Source organism: Mustela putorius, unplaced genomic scaffold (assembly GCF_011764305.1).
Source record: "Mustela putorius furo isolate JIRA1106 unplaced genomic scaffold, ASM1176430v1.1 tig00003863_pilon_pilon_pilon, whole genome shotgun sequence".
Taxonomy (NCBI): domain Eukaryota; kingdom Metazoa; phylum Chordata; class Mammalia; order Carnivora; family Mustelidae; genus Mustela; species Mustela putorius.
In genome coordinates this window covers 2,889,156-2,907,300 of record NW_025422015.1, presented here as the reverse complement: position 1 = coordinate 2,907,300, position 18,145 = coordinate 2,889,156, and the positions used below count along the sequence as shown (strand labels likewise).

The 18,145-nt window shown below is 36.4% G+C and overlaps 1 long non-coding RNA gene across 1 annotated transcript in view; it reads right to left on the bottom strand.

Annotated features, from left to right (window-relative positions):
• Positions 1–18,145, bottom strand: part of LOC106005821 — a 100,395-nt gene that overhangs the window by 20,810 nt on the left and 61,440 nt on the right. Inside the window, exon 2 of the long non-coding RNA XR_001179466.2 lies at positions 8,783–8,836. This is a non-coding gene — a long non-coding RNA (uncharacterized LOC106005821). The remainder of the gene's footprint in view (positions 1–8,782; positions 8,837–18,145) is intronic.

Genomic DNA, 18,145 nt, shown 5'->3' with positions numbered 1-18,145 from the left:
TCAGCCTGGTAGGATTGGCAGGAACCTTGAGTGGCCCTGGATTCTAGAATCTTCTACTGATACTCACACACAAATCTTTCATAAAAGAGTAGAATAACCCTAAAAGGCATTCAAATTTGGTACCTCCTCTACACAATTTTGTTCTTTAATTTCTTCTCCTAAAACCACTAAAGCCCAATAAAAGATTTACCATCTCTACCCTTTCCACTTTACCTTTTAAGTAGGATTTTTGGCCCTGGACCCACCAATTCAGCAAAAACAATTAACCACTTAAAAGCAACATTAGATTGTATCCTGTGATACTGCTTCCATCTTTCATTAAAGAAAATTGGAAATACAACTTACTAGCTATCATTTTCCAGACTGTGCTGATAAAATACAGGCTTTGAAATCCAGTAAAAGTTTTGATTAGCAGAGTGAACTACTTATTTTGCGAGGCCTAGTGTAAAACAAAAGCATGGAGTCTCATGCTCAAAATACTGGGGGAAACAATTTAAATTACTGAAATGTACAGTTTTTCCTTTATTCCATAGTCTCTCTCTTAACTTGTTACGGTATTTCTTACTCACTACTTAATGCCATTCTAAGTTTTTAAAATTAAGATTTTAAATTATTAGCCTGACTTCTACCATTTACATTTACCTTATGCAATAACAGTTTTAAATTCAAGAGCATGTAATGATATGCAGAATCATTGAAATTACACAATTCATATAGTTCATTCTTAGAAGAAGAGTAGAAATACTAAACAAAACTAACTTACTGCTTTTATTTCATTTCTTGGTACTGGTGCATTCTACCAACACTCTCTACCTTTGGTTCACCATTAAGTAAGGAAGGACAAAAAGGAAAAGGAACTATGGGTTATCCTATCTTTCCTTCCACATAATTGCCTAATAGAGAGCCAACACAGTTTTCCATGGTCTTTTGTGTCTCCCAGATTGCCACTGTCTTTCTTTCACATTCAAAGCAAATTCTGGTTCAACAAAAGCATGGCCTCTCAGGGATATCAGCACCCCTACTTGGTCATAGGCATAATACTTAACCTTGTACTTGTCTGAATGTCATTGAACTCCCACACATTGTTCATTCACTGGAATTCTGTGTTCATGGAGCATGTTAGTTGCATTAAGTCAATGGAGTGACAAGGTAAGATGGACACACACATTAAATGTACCACCTCTGTGCAATGCATGTTCCATTGTCCCTCTGGACTTCAATTATATAACACAATCTCAAAGATAAAATTATTAACAATTTCAAGACAGTGATAATAGAGCATTAAACCAAGCATTGGGCCCTTCTTAGCACAGGGCCCTGTGTTACTGCACAGGTCATAAAACTAGACCTACTTATAAGGTTTATTAGGACAGAAAAGTTTCATTTTTCTTTAATAAGAGGAAGAACAGAAACTATGTTTGTTAAGGATCTACTATGTGCTCAGCACTAAGTTAAACCCTTCATATACTCTACTTTGTTTAATTTAATAATTTATAATTTATATCTTATAATAATATTTTTATTTATAATTTATATTTGTATATAAATAATTTATAGTCATTTGTATTAAAGTAATTTAATTTCATTAATGGGATTTTACTTAACCCCATTTACAGAGGAGGCATATTGGGGATTTTAGGGGCTAACTGAACGCTTTCCTAGGAATAACAATGTCTTTTAAGAAAATAGAAAAGTATTCCATCAAAATGAAGAAGAAAGAAGGCCTAGGTTCCCCCCCAGAATAATGATTCCCATCCCAAGAGAGCAGTGAAGGGCAATTCCAGGATGACAGCCACATAGCTGTTCTAGAGAGACCTGGTAAATATTGGAGCCAGGGTGGGAGCGCAATGACTCAGGGAAAAGATGAGCATAAATAAAATAGATAATATGGCTGGGAGTTTAGAAAACCTTGAGGATAAATCAAAGACATTTGATAAAGTGTAAAAAGGAGAATCTATTTGAACAGGAACATTCTCTATTGAGTGGCACAGGGGTAGTAACTCAAATCCCACAACAAAATGTGCTCCTGGCATATCGCTTGGCTCTACAATGAACAATTGACATGTATGCCTGTATCTGTTCTGAACCTTCAGGAAGCAGTGGTCAAGTCACAGTTAGAAGTGCAAGAGATGTACTAGATGGGGATGCAGATAAAAGATAAAGGGAAGAGGGAGTGGGAATAAGTAAAGGAAAGGAAGAAAGAAAGAGGCTTGAGTAAAAAGAGCCCAGACTATGGTACCACTCAAAAAACTCAACCAGCCCCAAAGGGAGCCAAAAAGCAAAAACTGCCTTTTGCATGAGTCTCATGCTGGGCAGAAATGGCCAGCACCTAGAAACCCAGCCATGCTCAATCATTGGTTATAGTTGCTCAGAGTGAGTCAGGAAGAGTGTATACCCTGCTTGAACACTTTCACGGCTCTCAAATGCACCACAGCTGACTGTACTCTTGCTGCAGAACTCTCTAAAAAAAACTGAGTCTCGTGCTTCCTTCAATATATACAATAGTCTGACCCAGACCTCAAAGGACACCAATTCAAGGCTGTATACAATTGTTGCATCAGCTCAAAATCCAATTGTTTTCAGAGATATGCACTCCTTTGTGTCAAGTGCAGAGATGGTCTAGTCATTTGTTACCAACTCAAAAAAAGGGGGGGGGCGATGGAGTAGTTCCTTACCCAATATACAAATCATTGGGGAGGTACAGGATAACCACAATAAAAGCTCTCTAATTATCAAATATCTTTAGTGATATGAAATACATCTTATGTGCAAAAACCTCATGAAGATGACTCATTTACATTATTTTCTTACTTACATTTGAATAACACAGTCATGGTGCTAAGTGCCTCTCAGAATCATCCATAACTGAGACTGATCGCTCTAGTATCTTTGAGTTCTTACCTCTCCCCAACAGGGTAGCTATGTCTGCACCAAGACTTAGGACGGGAAAACAAAGGCAAGTTCAAGGACCAAAAGGGTTCATGATAATGGATATACTAGATTAAAAGCATATATAATTGTGTGTCTTTAAAATTATTGAATATGGGCATAATTTTATGACAAAACTTATATATGTGATACATATATACTTAAATTAAAAATTAATCTTAACATTGAAAAAATAATGGTCCTATATTGTAAAAATTCCAAGAGCTCATAAAGGTCTCAGCCAATCTAGAAGATGTCAGTTCTGCTATCTCCTTGTCCATTTTCCTCACAGGCCTCTGGTTTTGCCCTCTAGGGGCTTCTTTCTTGTCCATTATCCTTCTTAGATTCATCTGAAATGAGCACAGCTTCCACAACCTACTTCTAACCAGCGTAAGTTTGTAGATTTGGAAGTTGCTTTAGAGGTTAAAAAAAAATCACAAGTTTCTGCAGCCAGGGCATGTCAGGTATTTGGCAGTAATAGTCCTTCAAAAACTCACTAGGCTTCAAGTTCTTTTGTTTTCAAGGGATAAACACAGCCAAACACAACCACAGATGGTTTCAAGGCTTGAGGATTGACATTTTATTTACTATCTCTATGCTATGCCTATAACACTCTGGCACAACCAGCAGCTATTGGAAGCCAACTGAGATTTGGGTGGCAAGGCAACACTCTTCATCTCCTCTCCACAACTAGAAAGGTTCCCATAGTCTAACAGTGATGCTTGAAAAGGTTTAGGGCCCTATTCTTTACCTTCTGCTAAAACTGACAGTTCTATAACTGCTTGAATTTGAATTACAGAATCAGTTAACTTTTTCAACTGGGCAAGTCCCCAAATTACCAAGCCCTCGGCCATCTAAGATTGCCTAAGGCACAAAGTCTCTCAGCAGAGTTATATCCCTTTGCATTTCTACTTGCAAACTAGCTAGTTCTAGCCTGAGTTCTCCTCTCTGTGGTAGGGCCTTTGGAAAGAGGTAGGGAACAGTCAACAGACATCGAATTTTTCCCACCCCTGGAGAGCCATGGGCTCACTTGGTCCATAATCTGCCACTCCAGACATCAGAGGTATACTTGCCACTGTTTTGCTATGCCATTAAAAAATATATATATATACTCTTTTTACATTGTGAAATGTCTTTATCCTTGAAGCCATCAAACAAATTCACCTATTTAAGTTTCTGTTATATGCAGTACTCCATATGCACGTAGCAGATTTTAAATTAATTAGGATATAGGTTTAGCTGCATGAAATAAGAAACCTGGGTTTCTAGCTTTGAAAAGATAGATCATTTCTCTCCCATAGCAGCAGGATAGAGGTAGGGGGGACAAAAAGTATAGCCCTTCCTCTAAGGACATGTCTTTGGAAGTATCACTTTCAAAGTATCATTTTCCCTCACAAACCCTAGGCTAGAACATTTCACATAGCCACAGTTAAATAAAAGGAAAGCTGGAAATGGATGGCCGGGCACCCCAATAATCCAAATATTCTCCTGCTGGAGAGTTAAGGAAAAATCCCTGGGGAAAAAGGAATACAGGATAACCAGTCTCTTCTGCCACTCTTCCCCAAGTCATGTACCTATTCAACAGAGAACATCCAGACTAATTTTCCTAAGACAGGATTATTCCCATAATTTGCTTTCACCAAGACTAATGAACCTTTATGCCCAGCACATAAAAAATTAGTTTCTCTATGTCCTGACTTTCAAGGATCCTTAACCTTTTTTTTCAAAGCTAAGCTCAAATCTCATCTTTTTCATAAAAATCTCAGGCACTTCAGCCTGGTATCTCCATTCTCTGTACTCTCAGTAAGGCTGTTTAGCATTTGATTATTCTCTAATTTTTAGGATGCATATGTTTTGCCCATAAAGAATGATGGTCATTATGAGAAAGTTCCATGATTTATCATCCTTTTTTTGTTTTTGTCCCACAACACATATTAAAGTGTAATAATACAGAGATTGATTAATAAATAATTATTGATGGATCAGATTCCTAAGTCATTAAACATGCAATAATTACAAGGGCAATAACTCAAATGTACAACAAAGAATTTTTATTTTTTTAATATCACAGTTCTGTAAATGTACTGTTTGGAATTAGATCAAATAAGTTTCTAAAAGCTCACAGAGACATTATTTCATTTTAAAAACATGTATTTCTGGGGTCCCAAGGTGGCTCCGTTGGTTAAGCAACTGATTCTTGATTTCAGCTCAGGTAAAGATCTTGGGTCAAGATCCCACGTCTAGACATTGGGGAGGGTATGTGCTATGGTGAGTGCTGTGAAGTGTGTAAACCTGGTGATTCACAGACCTGTACCCCTGGGGATAAAAATATATGTTTAAAAAAAATTAAAAATTAAAAAAAAAATCCCAAGTCTGGTTCCACACTTAACACAGAGTCTGCTTGAGATTCTCTCTTTCCCTCTCTCTTTGTCCCTCCCCCCACCCAGGCACTCGCTCTCTAAATAAATAAATAAAATCTTAAAAAAAAAAAAACATGTTTTTCTTCTTTAATACTAAAGTATAAGAACTGACAAAAATACTAGAAATATAAGTAGGTAAGTAAAATCATCTTTCATCTCTATAAGCATATATTAGACCTAATAATACTCGAATATATATTCTTCAATGAAAGATATGACTTCAAACATTTCAAGAAGCATTCCATGCACAGGGTTTGAATTGTCAGAAAATAATTAGAGTATTTTCTTAAGCAGTATTAATGATCTTTCTTACTTGTATCTAACAGGACTTCATCAAGCCTGCTAAGATTCTTCTCTCTATACTACTTTTACCAAGGCATATACTTGAGCTGATTTCATTCTTTCAGGATTTGCTATAGAAAAGTTCATGGCTTTCAGAAGTATAGTGACAAATGACACCCATCTATAGTCATAAAAAAAAGCACAAAGTATTTTTATGTGTTTCATTTTTCTAGTCTCTTGGTTATAAGCATCAATAATACAAATTTTCAAGTAAAAAGGGACACATACTATATATGTTTTGATATGTTTTATAGTCTTCACAATTTCTGGCAAGGGAAAATAAAATACATTTTCTCAACTTTCAAATAAAATTTCCAAAAGATGTATTTTCTCTTTAGAATTTTAACCATTAAATTATAACTACCCCATCTTATGTACATCACAGAATTATGATGAAAATGAATGGAGAAATAAATTTGAAAAAAAAAATTGAGCTCTTGAAAGGAATAGCATTAATAACATTATATGAAAGTGAAATACTATTTTATTTAGAAATTCAAGATTTATTTTGAAATAGAAGTCACTCCACCTTTGTATTGGATATACATAGGTATTTCTCAGAATCATTATTTTCCATATCAGTAAAAATCAGATTATCAATTTCTTCCTTTTCTCTTTAAAGGATCCTAAGGTCCAAAGTATTTCCTTGAAATGGTCTCTTCTCTATATTAAGAAATAGCACATTCCACTGAGTAAATTGCCACCCACTTTTTTGAAAGGGGGAATCACAGGTATGAAGACTGCTCATGAAAAACTTGAAGGGAACACACCCACCCACAATAAGCAAGAGAACTGCAAAAATGAACACAACACATAATACAAATCAAGAGGCAGTACTATACTGATAAATAGCCCTATTCCAATACTTTTGACTTATAGAACTGCTATAACTAATGTAACATTTTCCATATTGGCATTTGACAGTATTAGAAAACTAGAGAAAGAACTGATGCCTAGGCAAAATGTGAGTAACTATGAAATCCAGGTGAGAAGTATATGGGTATTTTTTTTAATCACTCACTAACCTTTTGTAGTTTTTTTAATTGAAATAATAAATAGTTGCTTTATCCCAAAGTTTCAATCATTTCCATGTCATCAACTAATAGTTCCTTCCCAACCAGAACTTGGACCAGCAAAGGAATTGACTTTATCACTCTTATACCTATTAAAAATGAACTGACTGAAATAGGGTCTGACTTCAACTGAATAACCCAACTGACAGATCTCTAGATAAAGGAAAGCCCAATTTTCTTCATCTCTTGCCTCTGTGCAATTTTTGTGATCTATTTCAAGAATACATCTCACATGAACCATAGACCTATGCCCTTGAAACAAATAATACATTATATTTTAATAATAAAAAAAAGAATACATCACACATATTCATTTGCCTGAGGAGTCTCTAATACTCTCCAATATCATTTATGTCAACTCCTCCAAAGGTTTTCTTGGGTACTTCTAGGTATAGGTTTATAGATTTCTAGAGAATACACCCTTTTCATAGATACATATTTCTTCATAAGACCTTTTCTTTTGATAGTCATGTTGAAGAAAAAGAGGGGCAAAACAGAGGTTTTATTCAAATGACTTCAACAGGCCACTCAGGGAGTATCTTACATCTTAAATTGATCTTTAAAATAATTTTAAATGTTAGCAAATATTTACTGAGCACTACTGAGCACTAACTATTGTCCTAGCTCTGGGCTAAGCACTTTAGTTGCATCTTTTAATTCTCATACTAATAATGACACTATGTTTACTGTGTCTGGAGAGAAAATTTACCTATTTCTCAGAGAGCCAGCATTTATGTTATTACTGTGTTTTTGCAAAATTTAGGAATTTACAGTGGTGTTAGCTCTAATCACTGGGGCTTATTTGAGGGGACTTTCTTGCACATTCAAAACCTCTTCATTTCCATTTCCCCTATGACCCATCTGCAATAGCCTCTGCCTCTTTACAAAACTGCTGAGGCCTGTCTACCCACATCTGTTTAGGCTGTATAATCACTCTCTACAGATTTCTGTTTGTCTTATCACTGTGTTCCTCCAACAAACCCTCTTACTGCCACCCTGCACCCTGGGTTGCAGCCATCTATCTTTTATATACAAAGTAAGTGAAAACAATCTTCAGTTTCCCAAGGATTTCTTCATGGAGTATTGTTGTTACTTCCTGGAATTTATTTTTATCTCTTGATTCTACAGTTTCTCCAAGGTTGATTTAGGGGGAGCAAGCTGACCACCCTGGCTTATTCATCATCTTCATAAGAACCAGAAACCTTGATGCTGCTTCTTATCATTAAGAGCTACACTTATGAATAAAGACACAATTTTTGTGACATTCCAAAGTTATCAGGCAGTGTTTATGTAATTAAACCCAGAGCCAGCTGAGGTCACATGATGAGATGACTAGCTCTAATAAGCCTGTGGTCAAGGCACATACAACACAAGCAGTCAGTCTATCTACATGATCCTCCCTTGGGCCAGAATGCACTTGAAAACAACACAGAGAACAGACTTGAAGTTACCTGTCTTCTCAGCCTACCTCAGGCTGCTGGAAACACACACATCAATGCTCTGAGCCACTCACAAAACTTAGGTATAGTTTTAAGTCCTGGCCTATAAATTTCTGTAGAACAAGCATCAGATAATTTTGCTAGGTCTTGATATCTGAAAATATTACATATAAAAGAGGTAAAACTCTCATCCTCTACTGCATCAGCGGCACATTCTCCCTAAGCGTCTGGGTCCTCACTTGGCCCAAATACAGCAAAAGCCAGGGCCTGTATAATTCACAATTGGGCTGCAATGGCTGCACATCTTAGATGGTGGGACTCTGTTACTGTTGCCGTAGTCAGAATTTAATGAAATATCCTCTGCCTCCCTGCTACCTATAGCTATAGCCTTGCTAAGGTCTGCACTTGCATGGCCCTCATACTGGCTGAATCCAGATTAGTTCCCTAATATTTGCCAAAGATGAAACTCTCACTTTTATAGAACATCTCACTTTTGATTTAGACAAGGACTGAGATGTATTTACTCAAAGCAAGTTTGGTCCATATTAAAATGGCTACTTAAATAAAAATAGCCACTCACCAATGGACAAAGCTTCCATAAGCTGTACCACATCCATCAGGGTGATAACCGCACCTATCAGGAATGAAAGAAGAGACTTTATTATTAAAGCCTTAGATATTAAAAGGATAATAAATAAATATTATGAGTAATTTCATGCCAAGAGATACAAAAGTTACAAGAAACTAGATAAAAATCTTTTTAAAAAATACAGCATACCAAACTCACAAGAAAAACGAAATCCAAATAACCACATAAGGTATTTGAATTTATAAATTATTTCCCACAAAGAAAACTTCAGTCCAGAAATGCTTCACCAGTAAATTCCATCAAACATTAAGAAGAAATAAACCATTATGCAATCTCTTTCAAATAACCTAGAAATACTTCCCAACTTCTTTTATGAGATGATAATAATCCTGAATCCAAAACTGGAAAAGAACTATTATTTTGGGGGGGGGGCCTACAGATTAAAATGCTTGAGAACAGGAAATAATCAATAAACCTAAAACACAACCTACCAAATGGGAGAAGATAACTGCAAATGACATATATGATAAAGAGTTAGTATCCAAAATATATAAAAAAACTTATTAAACTCAACACTCAAAAAACAAATAATCTAGTTATAAAAGGGGCAATATAAAATTAACAACACAAGAAACAACAGGTGTTGGCGAGAACCGGAGAAAGGGAAACCCTCTTATACTGTTGGCGGGAAGGCAAACTGCTACAGCCACTCTGGAAAACAGTATGGAGCTTCCTCAAAAAAGTTAAAATTAGAAGTACCCTATGATCCAGCAATTGCACTACAAGGTATTTACCCAAAGAATACAAAAATACTAATTCAAATGGATATATGCACCTGATGTTTATAGTAGCATTATCAATAATAACCAAATTATGGAAAGAGCCCAAAGTCCAACAATTGATAAATGGATAAAGAAGATGTGGTATATAAATACAATGGAATATTATTTGGCCACAAAAAAGGATGAAATCTTGTCATTTGCAATGACTTGGATGGAGCTACATGGTATTATACCAAGCAGAATAAGTCAGTCAGAGAAAGACAAATACCACATGATTTCACACATATGCAGAATTTAAGAAACAAACAATCATAGGGGAAAAAGGAGAGAGGCAAAACAAGAAACAGACTCCTAACCACAGAGAAAAAACTGATGGTTACCAGAGGAACAGTGGGTGGGAATGGGGTAAACAGGAGATGGGGATTAAGGAGAGCACTTGTTATGATGAGCAATGGGTATCCTATTCGACACCTGAAACTAACATTACACTGTATGTTAACTAACTGGAATTTAAATAAAAACTTAAAAAAAAAAGAGGAAAGAAAATTTTAAAAAGCACTTAAGAACATAGACATAGAAATCCTCAACAAAGTAGCAGCAAATTAAATCCAGCAATATATAGAAAGGATAATAAAATATGACTAACTGATACCAGGAATGCAAAATTTAACATGGGAGAATCTAATCAATATAGTTCCCATTACCATAGTAAAAGAGGAAATACTGAGTAATTCTCTCCTAAGATCAGGAAAAAAGTGTATGCTTTCACCACTTCTATTTCACAGTGTATGGGACAGTTTAAAAAGACAAAAAGAATGTGTGAAAGACAGAAAGACAGACACACAAATTAAAAAGGAAAATGTAAAACTGCTTATTCAAAGATATGATTGCAGAGAGATTTCAAAATCTTAAGACGTCTATTTTTTAAGATTTTATTCATTCATTTTTACTTATTTGAGAGAGAGGGAGAGCACATGCACACCTGTGAGCACAAGCAGGGGGAGGGGCAGAAGGAGAGGGAGAAGCAGACTCCCTGGGGAGCAGGGTGCCTGATGGAGGGCTTGATCCCAGAACCCTGAGATAATGACCTGAGCTGAAGGTGGAGGGTTTTTAACAGACTGAGTTAACCAGGCTCTCCAGAAATCTATTTTTAATAGGCTATCTTTCAGAGCTCTCTTAGGTTTACGGAAAAATTGAAGAGAAAGTATAAAAAAAATTCCTACATGCCCCTTCACAGTTTCACGTATAGTTTTGCCTATTACTAACTTCTTGCATTTGTGTGGTCCATTTGTTATAATTCTTGAACCAAGACTGATAGACTATTATTAACTAAAGTCCATGGTTTACATCACGGTTCGCGCATTGTGTTCTACAATTCTATGGGTTTCGACAAATATATAATGTTGCATAACCCCAACACATACTCATTTAAAATAATTTTACGACCAGGGGTGCTTGGATGACTCAGCTGGTTAAGCGTCTGCCTTCGGCTCAGGCCATGGATCCTAGAGTCCTGGGATCCAGTCCCACATGGGGCTCCCTGCTCGGCGGGGGGCCTGCTTCTCCCTCTCCTTTGCCCGTCCCCCCACCTCTTCTATCTCTCTCAGATAAATAAAATCTTTTTAAAAATAATTTAAAATAATAATTTATCACCCTAAGAATACTCTGTTCCACTTATTCAATGTTCCTTCCCACAAACCCCTGGCAACCACTAATCTTTTTACTGTCTCCATAGTTTTGGATTATTCCAGAATGTCATATAGTTGTAATCATAGCCTATTGGGGTTGACCTCTTTTACTCAGTAATATGCATTTAAGGTTCTTCCATGTCTTTTTACAGCTTGATAGCTCCTTTCTTTTTAGTGCTAAATAATATTCTATTGTAGGATCTGTCAAAGTTTGCCCATCCAATAACCTATTGGGATGCACCTTGGCTGCTTTCAGTTTCTGGTGATTCTGAATAAAGCTGCAATAAACATTCATGTGCAGGTCTAGGAGTAAATACCTAGAAGCATGGTTCTGGGATCACACGGTAAGCCTATATTTAGCTTTGTAAAGGAGTGTCAAACTGTTTTCTAAAGAGTCTGTACCATTTTTTTCTTTCTACCAGGAACGAATGAGATTTTCTGTTGCCCCACAACCTTGCCAGTATTTAGTGTTGTCAGTGTTTTGAATTTTATCCAAGAACCAATTTTTTTAAATTAAAACTAACAAGTAAATTTAATAAAATTATTGGACTCAAGGTCAGTATACAAAAATAAATTGCATTTATACATACTATCAACAAGCAATTAGAAAACATTTAAAAATACTATTGATGGGTGCCTGGGTGGCTCAGATGGTTAAGCATCTGCCTTCAGCTCAGATCATGAACCCAGGGTCCTGGGATCGAGTCCCACATCAGGCTCACTGCTCCTTGGGAGCATGCTTGTTCCTCTGCCTATGCCTCTCTCTCATGAGTAAATAAATAAAATAAAATAAACACATTTTTAAAATTAAAAAAATAAAATGCTACTGATAATAGCTTTAAAATGGATACTACTGATAATAGCTTTAAAATGGTTAAGAATAAATTTAATAAAAAGTGGATGAAGCCTCTACATTGAAAACTAAATATTTCCTGAGAGAATTTAAGGAAGGCCTAAATAAATGGAGATATATGCCATGTTCATAGATTGGAAAACTCAACATTATTAAGATATAAATACTTTCCTAAATTGATCTATCTATCCAATTCAATCCCAAAGTCCCAGGAAGACTTTTTAAAGAAATTGACAAGCTCATTCTAAATTTATATATAAATTCAAAGAATCTAGAATAGTCAAAACAGTTTTGAAAAAGAACAAAGATGGGAGATTTACACACTCTGATTTCAAGGTTTACTATAAAGGTACAGTAGTCCTTACAATGTGATCTTGGTCTAAGGATAGACAAGTAAATCAATGAAACAAAATTGAGTCCAGCCATAAGCCTACCTGAAAATGGTCAATTGATTTTCAACAAAAGTTACTAATGTGATTCAGAGAAGAAAGAAAGGTCATTTTAATAAATGGTATTGAAACAACTGAATCTCCTCAAGAAAGAGAAAGAAAATAAATAAATAAAAGAATTCTGACCACTACCTCATACTATGCTCAAAAAAAGTGGGAGAGTACTTCATGACTTGGGAGTAAAGAAAGATTTCTTAGACCAGATCCCAAAAAAATCACTAACCATAAACTTAGAACATTAATAAATCTTATTTCATCAAAATTAAGAATTGTTGCTCTTCAGAAACACCATTATGAAAATGAAGACAGTCACAGTCTGAGGGGAAAATATTCCCATAATATATACCTAAGGATTGCTATGAAACGCATATGAAGAATTCTGTTAATCAAGGCTGGATCAAAGAAACAGAACCACTAGAAAGTATGTGTGTGTGCATGTGCATGTGTGCACACAGGCAGGGAAAGAGACATTTTTATTATATGAACCTCAAAAAATTATGGGAGAATCTCTGTGAATCTGTTGCCTCTACATCTGACACTAGAACATGAGATCATCAGATAAAACAGTCATGCAGTAAAGTCAGATGTGAAATGAGGGAAGTAATGACAAAGGAATCTGCAAATTTGGGTTAGAACCCCCAAGGACAAACTGGAACCCTTGTAGATCTCTCACGACTTTCAAGCTTCTAACATCAGTGATTAGGAGATGCATTAGTCTGCTAGAGCTGCCTTAACAAAGTACTAAAAACTGGGTGGCTTAGAAAAGAAATTTATTGTCTTAGTTCTAGAGGCTAGAAGTCAGAGATCAACCTGTTGGCAGGTTGCTTCCTCTTGAGGGCTGAAAAAGCATCTGGTCCATGCCTCTCAGATCTTAGCTTCCTAGTTTCTGGTGGTTTGCTGGCAATCTTTGATGTTCCTGGCTTCTGTTGAACCACTCTAATCTCTTCCTTCATGTTCCTATGGTATTCTCCCTGCAGTGTACATGTCTGTCTTTCTGTCCAAACTCTCCCTTTTTATGAGAACACCAGCTGTATTGGGTTGCGACCCACCCTAATGACCTCATTTTAGTGTATCTCTGTAAAGACCCTATCTCCAAGTAAGGCCACATACTGAGGGACTGAAGATTAGGACTCCAGCATATCTTCTGGAAGGATAATTCAACCCGTCACAGGAGACAAACATGTAGCCAGTCTAGGATTCAGGGTCGGGTAGAGAAGCCTCGCTGCACAAAAGGAGCTACAAGTCAGCTGCTGTCTCATGTCAGCAAGGTAATCAGCAAATAAGCAACAACGTGCTATCCTCTTTGCTCTAACCTTCCACAAATGAAAAGAAGAATGGCTATTTCTTCACATTTGTATCCCAAATTCTGTGCAAATTTCCTCCTGTGGTCTACAGTAATCAGAACTGTGCAGGGCAGGGAATCCTCGGAATAGTAGTTCCAGCTTAGGTAAATTGCCATAACACAAATGCACTGCAAATTCATACAACTCAGTGCAGATAGAATGGAGCCTTTTAAAAATAGATAAAATGTTTTAGTTGACCTTTTACAATATGATACACAAATAGCCAGTGAACACATAAAATGGCATTCACTCTTATTAGTCTTAAGTAACTGCAGATCGAAGTTAAAAAATAACTACTGAATAGTTTATATTAAAACAAAAAACTGGGGTGCCTGGGTGGCTCAGTGGGTTAAGCTGCTGCCTTCGGCTCAGGTCATGATCTCAGGGTCCTGGGATCGAGTCCTGCATCGGGCTTTCTGCTCAGCAGGGAGCCTGCTTCCTCCTTTCTCTCTCTCTCTGCCTGCCTCTCTGCCTACTTGTGATCTCTCTCTGTCAAATAAATAAATAAAATCTTAAAAAAAAAAAGATGAAATGTGCAGTTAGAGGGGCTCACACTTAAACATTACATAAAAAAAATAAAATAAAACAAAAAACTGGTAATATCAAATGTTGATGGGGATGACTTTTTCAGTTTATTTCAACTTGAAACACACAAAAATATTTTATCCATCCAATATTTTAAATGGACCTTTATATTATAGTAATAGATAATGTTAAAATGCTTTTATATCTTATTCTCTTAACTACCAAGTAGGGTGGGTAGAGCAGTGGATAGGCAGAATAATGGCCTCCTGAAATGTCCTCATCTTAATCCTCAGAACCTGTGAATCTGTTAGAATGCGAGGCAAAGGGGAACTAAGGTTGCAGAGGGAAGTAAAGTTGATAATCACCTAGTCTTAAGTTAGAAAGATTATCCTAGATTTTCCACTGGGGCTCAATATAATCACAAAGTTCCATAAAAGAGGAAGAGGGAAGCAGAAGAATGAGGGTCAGAGAGATGTTACAGTGCTAACTTTGAAGGTGAAGGATGAAGAAAAAGTCAATAAATGTGAGCAGTTTCTGGAAGCTCGAAAAGAAAAATAAATAGATTCTCCCCTAGAGCCACCAATATGGAATGAAGCCCTGCTCTCATTTTGATTTTGGCCCCATGAGGCCTATGCAGATTTCTGACCTACAAAACTGTGAAATAATAAATTTGTTTTTAAGCTATTAAGTTCATGGTAATTTGTGATGACAGCCATAGAAAACTAATATGAGCAGGTATTATGATGTTCATTTTATATATAATAAAGTCAACATGGGACCCAAAAAACTACAATCAGTAAGACCCAGACTTGGAACAGGTCATGACTTTCTGATAAGGGAGTCATCTACATTTCCCTCTCAAAATTTCATGGACTTGAAATGCAAAAATATAACATCAGAGTATCTTAAATAAATACTTGCTCTGCTCAAAGATATATTAACTATCTAACCAAAAATTTCAGTTTAAAGAATTTAACCCAGGACCTAGAAGACATTAGAGCCTACCACACATACCAGCAATTTTAAACTATTTTAAATTGATTATGTTAATGAGTCTTCCCTAGCTTAGTGCCCAGAGTCTCAGTTTGTAAGATATCAAGTAAATCACCCTGACTTTTTTCAAGAATTAGAAAATGGTTCAGAGAAGTAAAATGCCCTATTTGGACAGTAGGTCAAGTGTCAAAGTTAATTTATCTTTTTGAAAAACTGACTTAATACATTAAATTATGAAGCAATCTAGAATATCCTCTAGGGCTTCTTATTCTCAACAACATAATTAAGTAAGTTAAGAAGTAAATATAGGGGAGAGAAGAGCAACTCTACATTTCAACTCCATGGGGCATAATTCACATCAAAGACATGTGAGTAGTGACCCTTAGAATTGTGTAATGCAGTTCCTGAGGGGTCAAAGATAAAAAAAAAAAATACTTTTTTAGGACTGTATATTTTTTCTGCCTGTCATACTCATAAACTCTGTCCTTATCTGTAGATGGAAAAGGTAGCCAGTTAAGCACTGTGATTTATGGAAGGAAGAAGACATCAGAAAGTATAAAATTCGACCTTGGGGTGCCTGGGTGGCTCAGTGGGTTAAGGTGCTGCCTTTGGCTCAAGTCATGATCTCAGGGTCCTGGAATCGAGTCCAGCATCGGGCTCTCTGCTCTGTGGGGAGCCTGCTTCCTCCTCTCCTTCTCTCTGCCTGCCTGTTTGCCTGCTTGTGATCTCTGTCTGTCAAATAAATAAATAAAATCTTTAAAAAAAAAAAAGAAAGTGTAAAATTCGACCTCTTTTCTTTGGATTGAGGCTCTTTTAATTCCAAATAAATTTTTATTACGTTTGTTAATACTTGCACAAATACTACTGATTTATTATAGAAAAAAATTTAAAACACAAAGGAAAAAATTCATAATTCTATCATATATAGGGGCTTCTTCTAGCCTCCTTTAGATAGTACACACCATCACCCATACTAGGTCTCTCCCTTGGTAGTTGTGACCTCTGTGGTCACTGAGATGATGATGTCTAAGGGATGTTACTGTCCTCCTGATGCTACTGTGGCCTCATAAGACAGGCAACGATACCACCAGTCAATCTCAAGGTACGTATTTTTTTACCATGACATACATATATATCAAGAAATCACTTCTTGGGGCACTTCGGTGGCTCAGTCCGTTGAGGGTCTGACTTTTAATCTTGGCACAGGTCTTGATCTCATAGTCGTGAGTTCATGCCCCACATTGGGCTCCATGCTGGGCTTGGAGCCAATACACATTAAAGGAAAAAAATAAGAAAGAAAGAAAAGAAATCACTTCTCATAAAATAATATTTCCCAATTTTCCCAGGTCCTGCCAACACAAGCCCTACCCCTACGACTCTATTTTATATTATTTTATAGGGGTAGAATCTTTATCAGAAGAAATGAGAGGAGTCAAGAAACTTCATCCCCAATTTGAAAATGCTTGTGTGCAAGCATCACTTTCCATCTTCTTGAAAGTTCCTGGCCTCTAGTGAGGTTTAACATCTTCCCCAAAACACTACATCATGATTTAATGATAACCCAATACCAAGGGAGTGGATAGCTGGGATTCTATGGCCAGGATCAGTACAATGGATATAAAAATATATTAAATAAAGACCACATCTCAAGTTGGAGAAGGTGAAAAGCCTTCTTAAGCAATAAAGAAAGATAGGTTTGCATGAGTGGCCCAGTAGCACAAGGTTTAAAAAGGGAGCTTTAAAAACACCTAAATGTGAAAAACTTGAGAAGAACAAAGGGAAGAAAACATCAAAATCTCCCCAATCCCAACTGATTATTCTTTCTTTTAAACCTCTAGAATGTATTATTACAAATGCAAGAATGAAAATAAAATTATGATTTTTCCATGTTAATAAATATTATTCTCCAACATGAATATAATCTAATTCATGGATATAATGGATATAATTTGCTCAACCAGTCTCAACTGTTAGACATTTAAAGCTTTCCCAGTTTTTGCTATTATAAGCAGAACTATAATAAACACACCTATATGTAAGTCTTTATACATCTTCCATTCTTTTATAAACTTTTGAGCTAAGAAGTATGTGTGCATTTTAAGGGTTTCATTACACATTGCCTATATAATTATATGTTACATAATTCATATTGACTTCCCAAAAGTTAGTACACTCATTCCAACATTGCATTTGAATACTTGCTTACCTACAACTTTCCCATAATTAGGTATTAAAATTATGAATTTTTAACTAATTTTATAAGTATGCAGTGCTAGTGCCTTATTTTGCCCACTGGCCATAGTTTGCCAACCCCTGCTCTAAGGGATTCAGAAGTAGCACTTGCAGAAAAGCAACTACTAGGCCAAGGGAATGCAAGCAATGAAAAACTAAGGACTTTGAAGAGGGCAAGAGCTACCACAGGAATAGATGGTCAGAGGGGAAGAAACTTGCCAGAGGGCATTTGCCATCTGATCTGTGTAAGTGTCCCAGCCAGGTAGGAAGATAGCTACCAGAAGGTGCAACCACAGCTACCACTGACACAGGGGCCAGGTGAGAGGCAGGAGCTGGTCCATGAATGCCACTGAAGAGAGCCCCATTGGGCCATCTCCACATTGATCCACTGACTTCCACAATGAATAAAAACAAATGAGAATCAGAACTTGGAAGGGAAGTGCCTTCCTGCCACCATCACCTTGACAAGGTCCCTGCAGCACCATGTAT